This window comes from Pteropus vampyrus, unplaced genomic scaffold (assembly GCF_000151845.1).
Source record: "Pteropus vampyrus isolate Shadow unplaced genomic scaffold, Pvam_2.0 Scaffold582, whole genome shotgun sequence".
Lineage (NCBI taxonomy): Eukaryota > Metazoa > Chordata > Mammalia > Chiroptera > Pteropodidae > Pteropus > Pteropus vampyrus.
The window spans coordinates 918,171-939,809 of NW_011889363.1; positions in this window are offsets into that span (position 1 = coordinate 918,171).

Genomic DNA, 21,639 nt, shown 5'->3' on the forward strand with positions numbered 1-21,639 from the left:
CTGTAATGGATAGCAAAAAGGCAGTGACTACACATGCTTCAGCTGCCATTTGAGGTTGGCTAAAATAGCACCTACCTATTGATCTACATTAGAAAATAAGAAAGAAATGTCCTTACATAAAAGCATGCTAGTGGAGGGAAAACATTTATTCTTGCCTACTAATGATGGTCCCTTAAAGTTACCTTCGATGACATTCAATATTCTTTTTTAAGCTCAAAAATTGTTTGAGAACTAAGAACTTCTGGGAACATCTTGGACTGAATTACTATAGATGATCTTCTACAGTAACACATAAAGATGCTTGCTAGAAAATATCAACAATAGCTTTTAAATATGTAGCTTAATTAAAAATAAAAGAAAGCAAATCCTTACAAGTGCAAAACTAAGAAAGAATCAAAATCAAGGCCCTATGGGTTTGGGGTGGGGATAGGGTGAAGCATCAGACCCAGATATAGGTCTTCATGGCATAGTGTTAGGATTTAATGGCCACATCAGGACAGAAGACATGGTCTTGGGTTAATGCAAGAAAAATTGGACTTGATTTTATTTCATAAAGCCAGAATTTCAAAAGAGCTATCCCCTCAGTAAAGGTAGACTAAAAAAACTCTCCGGATTGGCCCAAGGATTTAACAAGGAGGTCGTCTCTGCTTACTACTCTAGGTGGATTTTTTAAAGTTTCTGTAAGAAAAGAAAGCCACAGGTTTGCGCCACAAGTAGATATGGAGTATGAATTTTCACTACCCATATTGTATGAGAATTTCCAAGTTAAGAAATCAATATAAAAACTGGTTCCAGACCAACAAAATCTCTGCTCTACCTAACTGAGGGAAATTGGAAACATATCCTGTAGGAATTCTTCTACAATCCAGGATACATAGGGCTTCAGAAATGTGGTAGTTTAAAAAAATATTGGCCAAAATATTCTTGATATCCCACTGAAGATTGCGATCTATGTCCCTACACTTAAATCCTAGCAGGTTTGTGAGTGTTATGACCAATAGAATACAACTGAAGTTATGCTACATGATTTCTGAGGCTAGGCTTTAAGAGGTCTTGAACTTACCACCTTGTTTGCTGAAACATGCATGTTGGAGCCCTAAACTTCCATGTAAAAAAGTATTACCATCTTGAGGCTTCTGTGCTGGAGAGTTCACATGTAGGTGCTCCTGCCTATGTGTCACTGGGTTGTTGGCTGACAACCAAGTCAATTGCTAGTCTTGTTAGTGAGCCACCTTGGATGTCTAACCCAGTAAAATCTTCAAATGACTTTTGGTCCAGTTGGCATTGGACTGCATAAACAAAAGAACTCAAGCCCTTCCTGAATTTCTAACCCACAAAATTGTGAGCAACATTAAATAGTTATTTTAAGCCACTATGCTTTAGAATAACTTGTTTATAATAATAGATAACCAGGAAAAGGGAGAAGAAAATTTCTGGTAAAGAGATGCTCACCAGCACAAATTATGAACATAAATGATCCTCAATGAAGGAGTCCACAGACAATGTGCAGGAAGATGCTGAGAACTGGAGACAATGTAATAATCTGAAAGAAACTATGTGTGAGGTATAGTATTTATAATATTTAAAAATGATTAAAGGAGTTTGACACAGTGAGATTATAGAGAATCAGGGACTTTCATGCACTGTTGGTGGGGCACAAAATGTTCTATTCCCTATGAACAACAATTGGGTTATATCTATCAAAATTACAAATATAGTTAACCTTTGACTCAGCAATCCCACTTAGTGACTCTCACACAGATATACTTGAGTACATGTAAATTGACATATGTACAAGTCATTCAATACAATATTATCTGTAAAAGGCCAGAAACAATCCAAGTACAGGATACTGGTTAAACTAACCATGGTACATCAACACAATGGAATGCTATGGAATGCAATGTCATCTCAAAAAAGAATGGGGTCATGTTTTTATGAGCAAAAAGTAAAACAGGACAGTGTTCATATAATATATGATGCTACCTTATTATAAGAAAGAGAAAAAATCAGATTATATATTTAAAAATCTTTATATTTGCCTAAAGAAACACTGGGAGGATACACAGGAAACTAATAAATGAAGTTACTTATTGAGGGAGGAATATGTTGTTTTGATTTTTAAGCTATATGAATAAAATGAGACTTTAAAGTGAGACATTTAAAAATGATTAAAAAGAATCAAAACTTCAATAAAAGAAAAAAGGTGTATAAAAAAAGAAGTATTTAATAAAGAAAAACAAAAAAATAGAGTTATTAGAATTAAAAATTCAATGGCTATATTGGACACAGATGAAAACAAACCTGTGAATATTACTTATAATTCAGCAAAGAAAAATGAATAGGTGGAAAATATGACAAAGATATAAAGAAATACGGAGGCGAGAATGAGAAGGTCTAACATATATATGATGAGTTTTCAGAAGGATTAGAGAAAATGAGGCAGAGATCATCACAGTAAAACTGCAAAATACCAAAAACAAAGAAAAAATTGTAATCAGGTAAAAAAAAAAACAAGAAAGAAAAATTAGACTGAAAATAGACATCATCAACAACAATAATGTCAGAAGACAATTATATTCTATCTTCAACTGTTAACGTGAAATCTATTCCCAGATACATTTACATTCAAGATTGAGGCAAAACAAAGACATTTTTTAGAAAAATAAAAAAATGAGAGTTGACTACTCACAGACCTTTGCTGAAAAAATTCTAAAGGATATACTTCAATAAGAAGAAAAATGAACCAGAAGGATGAAGTGGGATGTAAGAGGCAATGTGAGTTGACATTCCTGAACATGGAAATAAAATGTAACTAAATGTAAACTTTAAAACAATAACAATGATAATGAGTGATAGGAGGTTAAACAAGGGGCAACTAAATACTAGACAACCAAAACATGTAAAATGGGAGGATTATGTTTGCAGTTTGTGTACTAAGTTCTTATCTTCTTCAGGAGGGTAGAGATACTATGTTTTTAGGTCAAATATACATATTAAACATTTAAGAGTGCCCTAAAAGAATAGAAATGGAATAATAACTTCCATAAAAGGAGATAAATAAAGGAAACAGTGAAAAAAAGATCAATTAAAGAAAAGGAAACCAAGAAGAGAAGGCATGGTATAAAGAAAATGCAAAATAAGATGTTATAAATAAATAAAAATGTTAGTAACCACAATATGTATGAATTCAACCCAGAAGTTATAAAATAGTTTCTCACCTCAGATATTTTTTAATCCAGAAAAACTCCTTAAATACGACGACAGAAAAGGTTTGAAGGCAATGGAATGAAGAAAGACATGCCAACCAAAGAATGACAAAAAGAAATCAGACATAGTGATATTTATGTCAAATGAAATAGTCTTCACGGCAAAAAGGCAATATTTGAGATTAAGTAGCTCATTATATATATATAATACCAGGAATATATAACACACGTGAACAGATATGCATTCAAAAATAGAGCTTCAAAATATATAAAGCAAAAAAAAAAAATCAACAATAATGCATAGAAAAATTTAAAACTCTACAATTAGTGGGGAATTTTAAAACATCTTTTTCAGAAGATATAGATCAAGAAAAGGAAAACTTAATGTATAGAAGAGTCAAACACAATTACAAAGCTTTATCTAATGAAATGTGTAGAATCGAATCCAACAACCTATGAATAATATTTTTCTCAAGAACACCAACGAATATATATACAAAAATTGACTACATACTTAATTATAAAAGTGTCTCAAAATGTCAAATAATACCTCACTATCAGGCCAAAATTACAATATAGAAATTATTATACTACCTTATATCATCTATCATTTGACTTATTTAGTGTTGGCTCATGTTTGCTCAAAGGTACATATCTTTGGAGAGCAGATGAAGAGTGTAAGTTTTCTAAAAAGAAATAAAGTTTATTTTTCCCATTTTCTTAAGATACCGTCTCCTATGATTTCATCATCCGCGTGTTGCTATTTTCATTGTTGTTGAACCGTACATCAGAAGGATGGTGTTTAATTGACAACATTCGTTCACACATTTATGAATGAAATTTGTGAGCTCTCAGTTTGACCTCAACTTGAGGCTTTGGTGACAAGGATGAAACGTAGGGTAGCAGACAAAATAAGAGTTCTTAAAAGTATCGTTTTTTTCTTTCATGTCAACTTATTTAAACATTCTCATTAGCTCTGTAGTCTTATAATAGCTGAAATATAGACTCTCATTACTTTATTAAACATTCCTTTGATTTTAGTCCTGTGAACTTGACAGTATAAGAGAAACTACATTGGCAGAACGATGACAAACAAATAATGAATTGAGTCTGACCTCTTTATTACAGGCTGAGACACCCCCACTGATATGGTAGAAAGATGTTTTGTTTTTGTTTTTTACATCAAACTCAGTACAAAATTCTATAGTTCTTAAGCCTATGATTACTGCCTTGTAGATATGACAAATTTAAGAATTAGGCCTGTCTTTTTAAAAAGTTTCAGATGTTACAATGTCCAAACAATATTCTTATTGTGCATGACTGGAGCTTGGGATCAAAGATCTTGTCTATTACAGGAAGCTAAAGATTTATTCTCGAAATCTGTACTATAACTACAGAAACTTTGGAGGTACCAATCCAATTTTAGAATATCAATGCAAAGATTATAGTATCAACTCTTACACAATGTTGAGATTTGTAAACCTAGTATATTGGGAAGAGTTGAGAGTCTATCAAAAAGAATGCAAATGTATAATAGTACATAAAATGCATGTATAGACATGAGCCAGACTGGGTGATGCTCATTAACTTCTCCAGGGTCACCTAGCTGATAAATGATATCTCAGTATTTAACTCTAGGTTTCTTTTTTCCAAAGCTTTTGTTCTTCCCATCACATGATTCTGCTATATGTTCCACATATAATTAAGAGTTTAATTCACTTGAAGGTACATTTTATATTAGTACCAGAATCCTTATCTGCCTTGCAAAAGAAAGCCAATATTGTTATATCATTTAAGTCTCAAAAGCAGCTCTATTCTCCCATATTTTGAAGAATGCATAACCAGTTCTATCAAATTTCATGTAGTAAACCAAGCATAACCAAAAATAAACAATCTTATGTTTTAGATTGCAGCAATTAAGCTCTATAACCTCATTTACTCAATTATTTTCCCTTTTTTAACGAACATTTATAAATGTCTACTGTGTGCCCAGTATCACATTAGATATCAGAGAAAATAAAAGGCGATAAAAGATATGGCTTCTGTCATAGAAAAGCTTACAATCCAGTTGGAGAAAAGCAATATACAAACATACACTTAAAAACAACACAACTGTAGAATGATTCTAAAATAACATACAGACAAATATCAAATATGAGATAGAGTGTTATAACTTTAGAATTCGAAGAAAGGAAAACGTCATTATAAAATGGTATTGGAACGTGGTTCCATAGTGTAGCGATTAGCACATCTGCTTTACATGCAGAAGGTCCTGGGTTTGCGCCCCAGTGGAGCCACAGTCCATGGTCTATGGCCTTGCCACCCTGAACAAGCCCAGTGTCTGATCTTGGAAGCTAAGCAGGGTCGAGCTTGGTTAGGACTTGGATGGGAAACCACCTAGGAAGACCAGGTGCTATAGGCATAAATAATAATAAAATAAAATAAAATAAAATAAAATAAAATAAAATAAAATAAAATGGTATTAAGGAAGCAAGGCTTAACTGAAAAGTGGAATTGTAAAGACTCGAACAACAGTGTGATTTAGTTCAGTTATGAGGACAGTTTGGTTTTAGAAAATTGCAGAAATCAAAGTCAAGGTATAGGACTGAGCCCTCTATGACCTCTTAAACTGTCAGATTTTCCTTTTTTGGTCTCTGCTTGAGCACCCATCACATATCATGAGAACTTACAAGGCTACTTGCTTAGTTTCAATAAGCATGAGCTCTGTCATCTCATCTAAATGTCTGTGACACATGGTACATTTCACACATATCTGGTAAATGAGTGAATGAATGACAGGTGAAATTTATTGAAGAAGGACTTTGTTAGGATATCATATATTATGATCTAAATACTCTTGATACGTTCCTGGCTTCTGCAGCCCTATTCTTTCAAAATGATGATGATGATGATGATAATAATAATAATAATAATAATAATAATAATAATGCCGCATATACTGAGTGAAAATATATATCACTGACTCATTTTATCTGTGATATAAAATTTTTTAAAACAATGGTGTATCTTTTACTAGATGCTGATTGGGCAGCTCTTATCTACTTTAGTTATCCCAAAGTTTACTATTTTGTGAGATCTGAAAGATATAATGGACATATTTATGTTCAGCTCATAAGACTCATGACTAGAACTTTATCTGTTTTGTGAAAGTTTTTTCTTTTTAAACCAAATTTAAAAAATTTTTTAATGTTCAATGCTTAAATGAGACCACATATGCCCTGATGATTAGAATTACATCACTTCTCTTCTTATTTTACATTTCAGCCTCTTAGACGATATGTGCCTGGATAAAGACTGTTATAGAAGCACTCTTTGAAAATCTGGTGTAGTACTTAGCTAACAGATAAAGATTCTGTAATAAATGCACCAAATCTAAAAATTCTTATATAGCTTCTAGTTGGGGCAAGTTCATGAAGGCAATGTATTTTTAAATTTTTTTCCAAATCCCCTCATAACAACTAGGATAGCAAAAGAAACAACACAACCCATGGACAACATCTTCAACAAAAGTACGTGACAAATATGTCCATGAACCCCAGAATATTGGTGGAGATGTCCAAACTCTGACAGTAGTGGGCCCCCTGTGGGTTTAGTAGCTGCTCAAGATTAATAGAGAAGGGATAAGGGAGTGTGATGATCATCCGAAGAGACCTGGGACATAGAAATTGCCAACAAATACTTTCAAAAGAAGAGAAGCTCACTTTGAGTGGAATGTTCAGTGAGCAGGTCTGAGAACAATCTGAGAGATGTCTTCATAGTTTCCATTCACAGGTAAGTTCAGAAAGGACCATGAGGACTCAGTAAGGGTGTGCAGGAAAATCACAGGGTACTAAGGTAAATTAAGATCACAAGAACCTCAGAAATACTCAATAATATGCTCCTTCCAGAATAATTGAGACCCTCCCTAAGAACAAATCTTGTTGGGAGTGAAATCCAAATTGAACAAGCCAGAAACACTGGTGGAAGAGAGAGAAGTTCCACATATTGCCTAGGAGAGGTCCAGAGGAGGCTGTCTTCAGAAGTGTGCAGGTGGCTACAGAGTGGCCATGTTTTTTAATACCCATCAGCAAGACCAGTTGCATAATTTGAAGAGTACAGTGCAAAATGAAAACCAAAGACCCTTTGTTAAAAATGATTAAAAATTTCAAAACCATAAGAGCAGAACATGAAAACCCAAGCAGGACCTTGTGCCAGTCCTGCTTTTGAATCAAAGCAGAGAGGTAGTCCTCAAACAGAGAAGTTAGAAAAGCAGCTGTGGTTTGCCCACTCCCTACACAGGATCCTTCTTCTAAAAGCACAGGAAAACCCACCTTGTTTAAATATGAGCAATAGAAAATGTTTGTGATCAAAACTTTTACAATGATATTATAAGGAAAAAGAGGAATGAATCAAATAACATACCAACAGATAATGAAGGCACGGCAGAAAAATATGACAAAAATATTTTTTAAAAAACCAAATGAAACCTGTTATGTAATAATATAAAATTAAAAGAAAATAAGAAAACTATAAAGTGATGAAAGAGCAGCACAAATCAGAAATGGCAAAGCTCTGAAATGCTATGGCTAACCAATGGGAGGGTGTCAAAAGAGTTTTCAGAATATAAGAGAGAATTAGCAAATAAAAAAAATCATTTTATAAATGAAGACTCAACACAAAAGGGAATAGATTCCACGTGAAGTACAATAAGAAAAGTAGAGGATAGAAAAAGAAAATGAAATAGTCAAATAGAAATAAAATCCTCCCATAAAAAGCAAATTTTGTAACCTCTAACCACTCGAATCTTATTTGACAAAAAAGCAATAAGTTTATTTTTTTTTACTTTATTTGTTAAAGTTTGATTAACCTTACATAAAGAGGTTATAGTTAGTTAATTTTTTAAAACTCCAGTTTCAAATAGATATTCCTGAAATCAGTTTTGCATCCATATTCTTCGCAATTCATTTGATAATTTGAAAACATTAACAAAAACATTTTTAATCTGCTTTTCAAAAGGAACATCTGTGCGTTATTGTTTGTGACAGTAGCTTTGTTATAGCAAGTGAAACATCTGGAGAGACTTGATTACTTGTTGACAGAAACTCCAATGCAAAACATAGGTGAACAACAATGAATTCTCTGTGGGCTGCAATGAATAAGCCCAGCCGCTGGTGCCAACCTAAGCTAATAAATTGGAACACAGCAGTATTCAGGCCCTTTATTTCTGAGCCATTCTTTGTAGTGAGTCTATATTTGTGGCCAGTTTTGATTCTTAACCAACTTAAAGAATAAGAATTAAGACCTTTTAGCTCATGGTTTTTACTCTGGATGTCAGGAGTGGCCTATTCAGTCTCCTTAGGTAACTCTGCTAAAAACAAGGAAAATCCAGGTCTCGATAATCCAGATTTTTTGAAGCTATATTAATAGAATTTTTCAGCTTTTCTTTTTAATACCGATTTTTAGTTCATTTGATCATTAGAGTCAGTTAGGTAGTATTCTTATTTGCTAACAACTGGCGCTAGCCCTGTAGAGATAAATAAGCAAGTGACTTCTAAAACCCTAGAAGGTAATTTATTGACCATCCTAATTTTATTACGGCCTAATTAGGTAAATAATATAATGCATGTGAAGGTGCCTAACAGAGTGCTAGGCATGTGCTAAGAAGTCAATAAAAGTTGAATCTAAGTGTGGAAGACTCTGCTGATTATAAGCACAAAGGCCATTTTTTCCTCCTTTTTTGATGGCAGAGAGCCTCCCCTACGAGACTGAAAATGCCAGCTTCATACTTTCCAGGCTCTCTTGAAGCTAAAGCATGGGCATGTGAACAATTCTGTCCAATGATAATTGAGGAAGGGGATTTGTGTAGAAGGCTTTCTCCCTAACAAGAAACCCCTCAGGGGTGGAAACATCTCTCATTTTCAGTTGAACATTGTTCTGTTTGCATTCAGTGCCTGGGACCATGACAGCCTCTTTGCAACCATGAAAGGACAAGCCTAGGTACCTAGCTAATACCCTGAGGAGGGCAGAGCAGAAAGATGGAGGGAGCCTGGATCTTTAGTGCTATTATGGAGCCACTGAATTGACTCTGACACCACCCACCTTTGGATTTTTTTTTTTTTTTTGTATATTAAATAAGAATACTTATTTATTTATTATTTAAGTATATTGAATAAGAATAATACTACCCTACTGTTGGAGCAATTTTACTTGGGTCTTTATATACAGCCAAAAGCATTATAATACATTGAAGGAGCTCTCTCATTTTCAAATATCTTAATAGAAAGTAAACCTAGTTTTCCTTTAATGTGCCTGACAAATGTACAAGTTGCCACTGGGGGAAGTGATTCTTCCCCAAACCCTGAGTTCATTTCCACATTCACCACTGCTTGTCTTCATATCTTCTTGACAAAATGGAGATAGTTGTTGTTTCTCAACTCATTGAGTGTTTATGACTGGTAACCTAATTGATTTGTTGTCCCCAAATTAAGGGCACTGAAAAAGATTTTTTTAATGGTAGCTTTAGAGCTCTGCCCAAACTGGGCTATAATTTATGGATATGCTAACACGCTGAAGGACAAAGTGATCTGTAATTCACAAGCAGAGTTCTGAGAGGCTGCATAATGTACGTTCCTCCCCATCATCACATGAGTTATAACCATCAAACACATTGGTGAGCAAAGAGTGACTCCTTTGCTTCTGAGCTTGTATCCTACATTGGATCCAAACCCTGTGCCCAATAGCCTTTGGTGATGACGGCCCAAAGAGATTAGGAACCCCAACATGACAAAAGGAAATCAGCACAATGCCTCACAGAATCCAGCTCAGATTGAAAAGTAATGAACAATTACAGGATATCAAATTAATATTTAATGAAAATGTAAATTATAAGAGTCAATACTGACTTGCTTGGTGAAATCTATTCCAGGAAGAGAAAGCAGTAGTGGTCTGTAGGGGAGGGGAACTGTCTTTCTTACAAGCCATTGTTCTTTAACTTCTCTCCAGCTCTAGTTGAGGCCTTGGCTCAGATTCCCCAAATAGCTGACAGTTGCAGCTAGAGTGATATCAATCTTATAATTCTCCTAACCATTTAATTCTTAATTTCTCTCTTCATCTACCCTTTCTGTTCAGACTTTGCACTCAGAAACAAACTCCTCATGGAGTTTCTGACATTAGACTTCTTTGTTGCCAGCATTCTGTCTGTCCCTCTGTCAGCTGGGTGTCTGCACTGCAGAGGGGCATGATGACTCCAAGACAATTCATCACCTCTTCAGAGTGGAGAGAGCTGCTGGGCCCACTTGTGTCAGAAGTTCCTGCCAATACCTCAGTCAGAGCTGGGGGTGGGGTGGGACTGAAGGTGCTGGTCCATGAAATAACACAGAAGAAAGAAAGAAGACACCAAAAGCAGGGGAGAAGGAATCATGGGCTACAAGGGGTAATGAAGAATGATAGCTGGTAGTATAGGCCACTAAGCCCCTAGTGGGCCAAAAGATGCCAAGGATTACTCTATTGATCAGTTTACTTTTGATTCCCACCCAGAAGAATCAGTAACTGTGCTAGGAGCTGGAAGCAAAAAAGTTTTCCAATGAAAACAATTTCCCAGCCAACAGACCCTACTCTCAATTCCCCAGCTAACAGCCCCTTCTCTCAAGCTAGGGATTGAAAGGTGAGGTACTGAGCCCAAAAAATTCTTTTCTGTTTTGCCAAGTTGATGTAGGAAAGAGCAGCTTCTTTAGCCCCCAAGAAGGAAAGGATACATCACCTTCACTGGTGTACCAGCTCTCCAGCAGTCTGCAGAAACTGCTTCACCATGTTAGGTTTTGAACTCCTTTCCCAGAGCAGCCAGGCTCTGACATAAGCAACGTGGAGCCCTCAGTGAAGCTATCCTAGCCCCAGAGGAGGCGGGCTTGACCCTCTATGGTCATGATCATGTCTGCCCCTTGTGCAGCCAGCCCTTAGACCTCCCCTTGCCCTGCCATAGTCTCAGGGAGACTCTACAAAAAGGTTTCCCAAGGACAGCTGCTGTCATTGGAGGATACACACTCTTGTTCACACACCCTCTCTCCCGGCTTCAGTATGTTCACCAGGGACTAGAATGGTGAGAAGAGCTGCTCAGTCACTCTGTCATCACCTTTCAGAACTGTTGCTGTGCTATCTGGTAGCTCAGTGGGTAGCTTCCTGTCTTAATCTATTTTATTTGTGAAGGCCGATTTTAGGACTTACAAGACACCTGGTCCCACACTAATTTTCTTCTTTCTCTAAACAGACTTGCGAAGGATCAAGTGAGCCTATATGCCACAGAAGATGAAATGTTTTTCCATGCAATGCTAGAAACAGAAACCACTTCAGGTATTTCAAATAGAGGGGTTAATACCAGCAGCTGGTTACATGGGGCAGAGAAGAGTAAGAGGCCAAAGAGGGGCATGGAGACTAGTCAAAGCAGGAAGGAGCTACTATCCTTAGGACTCGGGAGACACAGGAGGAGGTAGCATTACCAGAGACTAGAAGCTAGGGTCATATGACAGAAGTTAGAGACATAGTGAAGGTTGCCAGGGAAGGTGCTGGGACCATGGGAAGAGAGACTATTTGTCTATTGGTACATAACGAGTCATCCCCAAACTTAACAGCTGTAAACAACAAATGTTTTACCCCACAGTTTCTGCCAGTCGAGAATCTAGGAGCAGCTTAGCTGGGCAGTTCTGGTTCAGGCTTCTCACAAGACTGCAATCAAGATTTCATTTGGGGCTGCAGTTTATCTCAAGGCTCAGTTGGAAAGGATCTGCTTCCAAGATCACTCATGTGAATGTGGACAGACCTCAAGTATTCACCGGCTATTTGTTGAAGATATAAATTCCTTGCCATGTGGGCCTCTCCAAAGGGCTGCTCACAATATGGCAACTTTCTTTCTATAAAGCAAGGGCTCTGAGAGAAAGAGAGAGCATGTGAAAAAGGGAGAGCAAGATGGATATTACAGTCTTTTTGTGACCTCATCTTGGAAGTGACATCCCAACACTTTAGCCATATTCTATTTATTAGAAGGGAGCCACTAGGTCCAGCCCACACTCAAGGAGAAAGAATTACAAAGGACATGAATATCAGGGAGTAGGATTATTGGAGGCTCTCTCAAAGGCTGCTTGCTACAGGATCGCAGCCACAGAGGTAGAGGCAGCTCCTGGTTCTGGAGGCCCAAAGCTTACACAATCCAGGAGACACTTTTTAAGACAAAGAATGCAAAATTTCAAATATAAAATCATACTCAGGTCTAGCAACTGGTTAAAGCATGAACAAAATGAGGAATATCCACACAATGGAATACTATTTGGAAATACAAAGGAATGACGTATTGATATATGCTACAACTTGGATGAACCTTGAAAACATGAAGCTCAATGAAGAAAATCAGTCACAAAAAAACACATACTATATTATTCCATTCATATGAAATGTTCAGAATAGGCAATCTCATGGAGACAAAAAGTAAGTTAGTGGTTTACCAGGGCCTGGGATTGGGAGCCAGGACAGACTGAAGAGACATGAGGGAACTTTTTGGGGTGATGGAAATATTCTAAAACTGGGTTGTGGTGACAGTTGCACTCGATAAATTTACTAAAAATTATTGAATCATACACTTAAATGGCTGATTTTTACAGTTTGTAAATTGTATTTCAATAATGCTGTTAAAAAAAATTATACACATAGGGCATTGGAAGAAGCCTGTGCAAGTGAGCGTCCCTGGAGCTTAAGCTTTATTAACTTTTCAGGAAATTTGTCTCTGTAGCAGAGATAGAGCTATTGCATAGATGCTGCCTAAAGGATGGGGAAATCCCCAGGCGTCTCCCCAGTTCTTCCCTCCAGTCTTCTGAATGTGCCTTCTGTTAGCCTAACCTTCCCAGAAGCCAGGGAAAAGGTGTGCTTTGTGATACAGAGTGGAAGATATGAAGGACTGGGAATGGATCTGAGATCAAAGAGGCAAATGTCAGGCTCATGGGCCAAATACCTGCAGTGGTACCTCTACACCCTAATGCCAAGACAACTTTGAATAATTGTACCTTTTAGTATTGAGAGAAGTCTTGAGGAGAAACACAGAGAAGGTCCATGTTTCCAAACAAAGGCTTAAGTTGTTGATTATTTATCATCAAATTGTCTAGATCATTGGATTTGTTAGTTAGCTTGTCATTCATTGTCTGATCACCTGAAGGATCAAAATTATTTATTCATGTGTATTACCTATGGGTGGATGAAGAGCAGGCTTTGGGTAAATAAGAGGAGAAGATCAAGTAGATAACTCATGGAAGAAGATACTGAATATGTTAAATATTCAATATTGGATGTATTTTCCTGGCAGCTTTTCTCATTTAACTTGCACATACAATGGGTACCAAGGGCAGGGCAGTAGGAACAGCCAGCCCCAGGTGCAAGCAACAAGAGGATGCGTTGTTTGTGGAGAAATTAAAAACAATAATTAAACCTACTAAAAGTTGGTATCTTTTCTTATCAACATGTCCAAGTAATTCTAAACAATGTCAATGATAATACTCTTCCCCTCACCGCCCCCCCGCAATAGCTGATGGTTTAACTTCGAAAATTGCCAACATTACAGAGACAAATTTCCTGAATTTTAAATAATGCTTATATAAGCTTTAAATGAGCACAGTTGCATTACTGACCCTTTAGTAAACATTGTTTTCTGCATGGAAGTGATGCAGAGAACCCTCAGTCATATAGTAGGCCACTGACACATGTGGACTCAGACACACATATTCAATTGTAGAGTAAGTTCGTGTTGGTTCAGAATCATCTGAACTCACTGTGGGTGCAGTTTGTGTCTCCAGTCCTGGTGGTGCAACATATTCCTGCATTGAAATGGTAGATTTAGAAACAAAATGACCGCACAGTGAGTGTGAAAATGAATAGAACTTGAGACGCTTCAATCTGTTGCTCTAGGTGCAAATCATCCTTTGAAGCATGTGGTGTTCCCTCTATTGAATGTATTTCTTAAGATGGTTTTCTATTCCTTAAAAATACATTAATATCAATAAAAATATTTATCTAATTTCTTTTTCCTTTTGGTACTGTAAATTTGTTTTTATTTTATTTTACATTTTTGCTAGAATGAAAATTTATTAAAAGGAAGTTTTGCACTGTCTGTGTTTCTTCACTGGCCATTATAATCATTCGTTTTGTTTCATGTTAATTACTTAAAAAGATTTTGTCATGCAGAGGAAGAGAGTATTAAAAATGATCTGCTCTGGGTGTCAAATACACTAGGTATGCTACTGCTTATAACCAAAAAGTAGTATCCTCACAAATAAGAAAACGAGTCTTAAAGAGGCTAAGCAATTTGCTTAAATTCATAAAAGTAGTAAGTCTTAGGCCAAGGATTCAAAAATATATTGTTCAGTTAATAGAGATAGCACATATACTTTACATTTGTGAACTCATTTAATTCTAACCATATCCATATGAATGGATAGTATCATCATCCCCATTTTATAGGTGAGAGAATCGAAGTACAAAGAGGCTGAATGATTGCCTAAGGTCCCACAACTTGTAAATAGCAGAACAAAGATTTGAACCCTGATAGTATTGTTCTGGCCACTGCCTGTGTAACCTTTAAACTGGTATTCCTCGTTAAATGAGGTCTACTCCTAAGACTACACAGTCTTCATGGATGCTGCAGCTGGGTGACTTAGACCTACTTCTGTCTGCGCTATCCTCTTCCACCACCCCCTCCCATCAAGAGAGAAATCTCCCAGCAGATGCATGTGGGTATTTCTCAGGACACTATTGCAATATGTTATAAATTTAGCTCAGCCTGGTTGTTTACTAAAGATTCTGAGATAGGAAGGATGAGAAAGAAGACTGACTTTTTAGTAATTAGGATCCTTAGTATTCTAAGATAAATTTAATTCCCATAGACATAGCCATCTTTGCAAGCTTTAATAAAGGCTAAAGAAAATTACATGGTGCTTCCATCACAGGTAATACTGACCCGCAACACTAGATGGCAAAATGGTGCTGTGTTACTGTGTTGTGATTTGAAAAATCCTGGTATAAGTCTTCCAAAAAATTCAAATCCACTGAGCTGTCCTTTAAAAAAAAAATGTTTATTCTTGGAAAACAAAGTTCTATGTGAAGTTAATAAGTTATTTTTTAAAAATCATTGTTTAGAAATGCCCTATTTTGAATTGTCTCAGTCTCCTAGGCTCTATCAAACAGATAAATCTATGTCTTTTTGCCTATGGCCAGCTGGTCAAAAGCTACCTCCTAATTGATCAGATAAAAATGGGAGAATAATAGAAGATAATGGAGATAGTATGAAATGAACTTTCAAAAGCTGCATGTTAACATAAATGTGACATAAATGTGATAAATGTATATGGCAGAGATGTGATCTATCATGGTCTCTTCTGTTTAAATAAACTTAGAAGCAAATAACAAATTGGACGCACTGCTATTTCTCATTTCATTAATTCATGAATAAGCACCTCTTATGTATAGGACAGTTGTAGGCAGCACAAAATAAAAGAGAATTCTCTAGCATTTAAGAAATGCTGAAGAATTTTGTTCTAAAGGGGAACAAAAGACAAATGTACCAGCACAGTCAACTATCAGCCCCAGAATCATTCTTTCTTCAGAGCCTCGCAGTTAGAGCTACAGATCCCTTTTTTCTTTACCCTGCAGACTCTGGGACCACCCAGAGTCCTGACTGAGGCAGGCAGCACATCAACATATCAAGACTGGCCCTATTCAGCAGAAGCTCAGGATTGAGTTTGTATTGCTTTTTGAATTTTCTTGTCAAATCAAATCTAGCAGAGTTTCTGCCTTATCAGGTGTGCAGACTAACTAATAATAGTAGTGGGGAAGGAATCATGGTATACAGCCACTAGGGAGAATTGTCCAGGAAGTTTTCTAGAACATCACTATAAGCAATGAAAAGAAGGTGGAATTACAGGCATAGATTATCTTCGGCAAAGACATAGAAGCTGACAACTCTGTCCTTGTCAGAGGAGACTGCAAGGGTTAGAGTAGCGGTCCTTCAAATGTGGAGTAAATTCTGCCCCTTAAAGCTGAGGGAGGAAAATCAGAGATAATCAGAGACATGTATGCAATGCCAATATGAGGGCTGCAAAACCCATAGAAGGTCTCTGGTAAACCCTTGAATCATGCACAGCCTGGTAGTATGAGGGAAAGATTGGTTATGAGGAAGTGGAATTAGGTTACAAGAAATTACAGAGGGGCTATGTATTGAAGTAGGGCTAGCGGGTATAGATTAAGCTTTCTAGAATATTGGGGAAGAAAGGAAGGAAGATGAGCTACCATCTCATAGGAGAAGGGAGGTAAGGGGAAGAGTATTTGGGAGTTTTTTTTAAAGGTAGGGGGAAAAAATCAGTGGAGTAAAGAAACCTTGAAATGACAGAGAAGGGTCAAGGAAGGGCTCAAAAATTACAAAGACCGGTTGGATGAGATCATGGACACAAAGGAAGGGCTAGTTGAGGAGCTGAGGATTTGTCTCAAAGAAATCAGTGGGTGGGCTTATTTATGGTTTCTGAGAATGTCATCTCTGAGATTGGTAAGAAGAAGATAGAAAAGATACAGAGATGTTGAGATGGTGAGGAAGAAAAGTCAACAAGTTCATATGGATGTCTGTGATGTTTAGGAGAGGTAAATGAAAATAGGAGTTTAGTGCCTTGGGGGGAATGGAAAACATTTGGAACATACAGAATTTGATTGACGGCCAGCAAGAGTCTCTAAGCATGAACTTCCCAGCCTTGTCAACACTGGGCCCACTGCCTAAATATTGCCCTTGCTCCTTATTCTGTCTGATGAATGCCTTCTTGTCTTGAAACCCCAACACAAAAGTCACTTTCTCTCTGAAATCTTCCTTGACTGCCTCCCTCACCCTTCTCCAGGCACAGCTGTTCTCAGTAATTATAACATGTAAAATATATGCTTAAAACGAGACTACTGATTCTTCAAGACCTTGTCCAGAAACAATTTGTTTTCACCTTCCATTAGTAGTATCTTCTCCAGATTAAATAAACATAGATCCTTCTACTTTTCTCCTCAGAAAATGTATTTTCATTCTTTAGATTTTAAAGTGACATTGTTAAGACTTTTTGAAATTATTCTTAAAACATTTATAGAGCCAGAAATGGCCTCAGTGAGTTCTGAACCATCAATGTTTCATTACTCCTGGTTTGGTACAGGTTTGGGGTTGGGTTTTGGATAGCTTTTCTTTCTAGTTACTAAAAAATATTAACAGGCACAATGAAGTTCTTACTCCTAAATTCAGTTACCATTACTCTTCATTGTTAAGTAAGGGATTTTATCTTGAATGCCATAGTAGATCATCATTTTTCTTGAGATCAATCAGAGTAAATTCTAAACATGCAGTTTTATTTTAAGTATATTCTAGTGATTTTGATCTGTAGACAACTCAGAACCTTCTCCTTAACCTATGGAATCTAAGTGGGAAAGAAACAGAATGACTTCCCGAAAGTCTCAAACTAAAAGAGGAGGTTGCCTTAATCCAAACTTTATCTACAATTTCTTAGAGTTTATGGGATCCCCCGCAAGAAGAAGGTGGTGGAAGCCATAATTTAACACTGTGAGTGCCACTTTACTGATGGCTGCCATGTCTAGAAGCCAATCCTAGCTCCCCTTCTCACTGCTGAGATCTACTGGGAAACAGGAATTGTGGTGAGAGGGTACAGTGTTTCTTAAACTGGGCTACACATGAGAATCGCTTGTATATGTTAAAAGTATGGATTTCTTGGGCCTCAATCCCTCAAGGTACTGGTTCAGTTGGTGTGAGATTAAGCTAGGAAAACACACACACACACACACACACACACACACACACACACACACAAACACATGCACGTGCATACACATGTTACATTTTCTAACGTTCTCTCAGAATCAGACTTTGAGACAAGATATGAGGACACAAGTTTATGGTTATTTGGGAGGTAATTCCAAGAAGTAACTAATAATAGGGTAGTAAGGAAAAGAGAAATAAAGAATGTGCTATGGCAAAGGTTACCACTGTGGGAAACCACAACTCAATTCTACTAGGAACTCATAGCGACAGTAAAGATAACATCTCAGAAATATTCCACCCAATGTGGGACTGGTCAAGATGGTGTAGAAGGTAAAGACTGTGCATGCTTCCTTTCTTGACTACACTAAAATTATAACAAAACTACAGAGAAACCATCACACTGAGTCACCTGAGGTCTGGCTGAATGGAAGCCCTACAACTAGGGACAAAATTAAGAGGTCGCCTCTAGCCAGTAGGAGGGGCAGAGACTGGAAATGGCCTGGTCCCACAAAAGCATGTGGCGATCAAGAATCAAGAAAATTATCTTGGCTGCACAGACCTCTCCCCGACCTGAGAAACGAGGTGTCCTAGCCCCACACTGGGCTCCCCAGCCCATGGTTTTGGTGCCAGGAAGAGAAGTCCCCAAAACCTCTGGCCATGAAAACCAGGAGAGATTGCAGCTGAGTAAGACTAAGGGCTACGGGAGTCGCAGACGTTCCTCTTAAAGGGGCCATGCCCAGACTTACTCACTGATGGATTCACTCTCTCTGAGCTCCAGCACTGGTGCAGCTGCTCAAGGGGCACCAGGAACATAAGGGAAGACACTGAATTGTCGGACTTCAGGGCAAGGGCTGGAGGGGTGGCTTTCTCCTAGACAGAAGTACTGGCAGTATGCATTGTTCCTTTGCTGAGCCCTCCTTCCTCCCAGCATTTGGATGCAGGCACTGCCATATCTGAGTCATCATTGACCTGGATAACACAGGTTGCTCCGCCCAGGTTATTCCCTAAGACTCCACCTCTCCCAATTTGTGGGCCCACCTAAGCTGCTTCCAGTGGTTTATTCCATACAAATGGTCTGTCTTGGCTCTTGCTATTGACTTTCCTAAAATCTTTCAAAGGCTCACAAAACACAAAGAAGCAGCATCTGGCCTCTGCATGCCCTGTACCCCTTGCTGAGCAGCCACAAGCCCCATATTAGCAGCAGCCAGCCTTCATTCCTGGCTTGGCCTCTTGAGGCACCGATAAGCCCAACATGGGTGGAAGCCATCTGTGGATTGCTTGATGACTTTTATCAGGTGGCCCTAGAGGTACACAGGCTGTGGCTGAATTTGGCTTCCAGTTGGACCGCCCCCCGCTCCCCGCTCCAGGACTGTACCACTGGGCCCCACAGCACACCTACTATATAAAGCCACGCTACTAAGACCAGGAGACTTAGGAGGCCTACTTAATACATAGAAACAGACACAGGGAGGCAGCCAAAATGGGGAGACAAAGAAACATGTCCCACATGAAAGAACAGAACAAAGCTTCAGAAAAAGAATTAAACAAAATAGACACAAGCAATCTAACAGATGCAGACTCTAAAACATTGGTTATAAAAATGCTCAATGAACTTAGGGGAAGAGTAGATGAACTCAGTGAGAATTTTAACAAAGAGATAAAAAACATAAAAATAAAAATGAAAAACATAAAAGAGAACTAGTCATAAATGAAGAATGCAATATCTGAGATGAAGAGTACATTAGAGGGAATCAACAGAGTGGGTGAAGCAGAGGAACAAATCAGCTACATAGAGGATGGGGTAGCAGATGACACTCAATCAGAACAACAGGAAAAAAGAATACAAGAAAATGAAGATAGTTTAAGGAGCCTCTGGGACAACATCAAGTGTAACAGCATTTGCATCATAATGGTACCAGAAGAAGAAGAAATAGAGCAAGAAATTGAAAACCTATTTGAAGAAATAATGATGGAAAACTTTCCTAACCTGATGAAGGAAATAGACATATAACCCCAGGAAGTTAGAGAGTCCCAAACAAGATGAACCCAAACAGGTCCATATCAAGACACATCATCATTAAAATGCCAAAGGTTAAATTCAGAGAGAGAGTCTTAAAAGCAGCAAGAGAAAAGCAATTAGTTACCTACAAGGGCACTCCCATAAGACTGTCAGCCAATTTCTCAACAGAAACTTTACAGGCCGGTAGGGCTTGGCACAAAATATTCAAAGTGATGAAAAGCAAGGACCTACAAACAAGATTACTCTACCCAGCAAAGCTATCATTTAGAGTCAAAAGACAGATAAAGAGCTTCCCAGACAAGAAAAAGCTAAAGGAGTTCATCACCACCAAGACAATATTACAGGAAATGTTGGAGGAACTTCTTTAAGAAGAAGAAAAAAACGAGCATCAAAAATATGAATAAAGAATGGCAATAACTATATATCTATCTGCAGGTACTTCAAATGAAAAAGAATTAAATATTCTAATCAAAAGACATAGGGTGGCTGAATGGATAAGGACATAAGACTCTTACATAGGCTGCCTACAAGAGGCTCACTTCAAATTAAAAGACACACAGAGACAAAAAGTAAAGGTATGGGAAAAGATATTTCATGATGGACCTAGAGGATATTGTACTAAGTGGAGTAAGAGAAAGGAAGACAAATGCCATATGATTTCAGGTACATGTGGAATCTAAAAAACAAAATAAACAAAAAACACAGAAACAAACTCACGGATACGGAGAACATTTTGAGGGTTACCAGATGGGAGAGGGGTTGCAGGAGCGGGGGTGGGGGGTGCGGTCAGTGAAAAAAAGGGAAGGGATTAAGAAGTTCAAACTGGTAGTAATGAAATAGTTGTGGAGGTAGAAAGTATAGCATAAAGAATATAGCCAATAATATTGTAATAACTATGTATCGTGTCAGAGGGGTACTAGATTTATTGGAGTGATCACTTCGTAAGTTATATAAATATATAATCACTATGTAATACACCCTAAACTAATATAACATTGTATGCCAACTATAATTGAAAAAATATTATTAAAAAAAGAAATATTCCACCCAAGGTACAGATAAGCTAGGGTATTCTGTCCTTGACTCCCTGGCCCTGCCAGTTTGACTTACCAAGAGAGCTCTGGCAACCAGAGAAAGAAAGCCTGAAGGCAAAGAGTTGCAGATGTGGTCAGTTGGAGGCCATCTGGTTGTCTTGCACAATGATGGTGAATGTCTAGGGGATATAGGTGGGGCCCCAACAGTGCCTGCTGTGCCAAGCATCCCTGGCAGTTTAAATATAGCCAAGGTTTAGAAGAGACCGGATTTGGGAAATCTCACTAGGATTTTATGCAAAAAGTCAGTAGTTTTATTTACATTTTTTCATGATCTTCCTGACCATATTCCTTTCTTTGACCACAACTATCAACAAAGATGACTACTCTCAATCTTTTGAATTAAATGAATTTCAATCTACTCTGAAATTTTAGTTGCAACACTTATTACCAAACAACTCAGGTGAACAATGCATAACTGACAAGAAATGGCTTGGATTAGAAGGGGAAAAAAAAGCATAGTGTCTCATCTATTGCTAAAGAAGAAAAAGAAAG